Source organism: Octopus sinensis, linkage group LG2, assembly GCF_006345805.1.
Source record: "Octopus sinensis linkage group LG2, ASM634580v1, whole genome shotgun sequence".
NCBI lineage: Eukaryota > Metazoa > Mollusca > Cephalopoda > Octopoda > Octopodidae > Octopus > Octopus sinensis.
In genome coordinates this window covers 181,080,330-181,082,855 of record NC_042998.1, presented here as the reverse complement: position 1 = coordinate 181,082,855, position 2,526 = coordinate 181,080,330, and positions in this window count along the sequence as shown.

Genomic DNA, 2,526 nt, shown 5'->3' with positions numbered 1-2,526 from the left:
TCTTTTCGTCAAACAATCGTATCTCCAGCTGCTTCAGATGCCAAGATATCAACAATTGTCAAAGTATAGTACAACTTTTTCGTTTTCTGAAAAAAAAAAACACCAACGTTTTGGACTTACGACACTTTTGCGTAATAGCAACGAATGTATGTATGTATGTATGTATGTATGTATGTATGTATGTATGTATGTATATATGTGTGTATGTGTGTCTTTGTGTCAGTGTTTGGCCAGTGTTTGGACAATAGATGTTGATTAGCTTACATCCCCTTAATTTAAAAGTTCGTAAAAGTGACCAATAGGATAAGTGCATCACTTAACGAATAATACTGGGGTCAATTTGTTCGACTAAATCCCTTCAAGGCTGTACCCCAGCGGCCCCATTTCTCTTTTTTGAGAAAACTTAGGTATCACAACATACTTTATTTTTTCGATGTAGACATTTAAGTGTGCGTGTGTCTAGCGAATAGAAACTGGCACTTAAAATTGATAGAGTACCGAGTACTCCAGCGTTTGAAGTTTTTCGGAAAATCATAAGCCTGATTTCCATTTCTGGACAGAATTTCATATTTTCGTCACTAGTATTTTAATCTAAGATTGTTCTCAGTGCATAAATCAATTTAGTTGTAGCGTGATTACATTTCGCGCAAATCAATAGATACTTTGTTTACCGTTTTCTCTATCGGAACAAACATGTTTGTCGTGGCTTAGAATGTCCCGACTACTCGTGACTGAGGAGACCAAATCATGTCAAAACGCCGTGTCTGATAAAACACCGACGTTCACAAAGAAGTTTCGTGCAAGTCTATGAGGAATTATCTCCGTGACAAAACGTTATAGTTGGTGCCATTCCACGTCTGTGTACACATAAATGCGTCCATGGTATTTTAATCTGCAGTTGTTTCAAGCTCGTATATTAACTTAATTTAATTCTCTTTATAACATCATATGCCTTAAGCAATGCAACCAATATTACTATTTTAACTCGGATATTTGTTATTCTCTGAATAGTTACTGCTTAGCCCTAGTCATTCCTAGCAAAGTCTTTCCTCCATGACCAGCCATCATATTTCCACCATGGTATAGCAAATGACACATTATTTAGTGTATTTAATTGCCATGGTGTAATTTAAGGCAGATGTAGCTGCTATTTTTAGCAGGTCAAATGGCTACCTGAAGAAACCCTCCTCAGCTTCACTTCCGGTTGGTTACGAAGACCTGATAAATCAGTCAATGAAACAGCTGATTTCACACCGGTGTATAACTAGCTGTGTGGTTATCATGTTTAGTTCTCAGTCATGTGGTTCTGCTTTCGATCCCACTGTGCAGTGTTTTTCTTAAATGATTTTTACCATAGTCTCGAGTTTTCAATATAAAACCTTAAGCAGGAGAAGATGTAGGGGGCTGCTAGGTAAATGTGAAAGCTGCTGATGTAAACTGTTTCCTGGTCTGACGATGTTATACGGACAGAAACAGTGACTGCTGGGTTTGTAGATAAGGAGCAGGTAGAGAGTAGTAATTCGAATGTAGATGTGTCTCTCTAGGTTATGCTTTCAGATTCTTATTAAATTCTTTTGTCTGGTAGATGGGTTTGGGCCCTTGACCTTCAGAAGACCTCGAAAATGAAATAGCGTAATTTACAGATACACACGCACAGACAGACACACACACACACACACACACACACATGTTGATGATTATTAACAATACCATACATACCTTATGGCGAAGATGAAAGAGAGAGCGACAGGAAAATATATGTATTTCTTTATTGCCCACATGGGGCTAAACATAGAGGGGACAAACAAGGACAGACAAACGGATTAAGTTGATTACATCGACCCCAGTGCGTAACTGGTACTTTATTTATCGACCCCGAAAGGATGAAGGGCAAAGTCGACCTCGGCGGAATTTGAACTCAGAACGTAACGACAGACGAAATACCTATTTATTTACTACCCACAAGGGGCTAAACACAGAGAGGACAAACAAGGATAGACAAACGGATTAAGTCGATTATATCGACACCAATGCGTAACTGGTACTTATTTAATCGACCTCGAAAGGATGAAAGGCAAAGTCAACCTCGGTGGAACTTGAACTCAGAACGTAATGACAGACGAAATACGGCTACGCATTTCGCCCGGCGTGCTAACGATTCTGCCAGCTCGCCGCCACTGCGACTGGAAAATATATCTTCATATATTGTTGACCGATAATTGCTAATCTTGTATTTATTATCGATGTCTGTCGTAATGAATCTTCTTTATTTCCATTATGTTTTCTGACTTTCATCGTGCTGCTTATTGACTCTTCCAGTTGCATTTCACTATTTTTCTATGAGAGGAGTTTGCTAGTTGTTCAGCCAACTTTTTTTTCCTTTTCGGCAACACTTCTTCTGATTCAACATAACCCAATCCAATAGAAATAGAGAGAAGGGAGGGATAGAGAGAAAGAGAGGGCGAGTGAGAAAGGGAGGAAGAGAGAGGGGCGGCGAGGAGGGGGAGAATACAAAACCGAGAACAC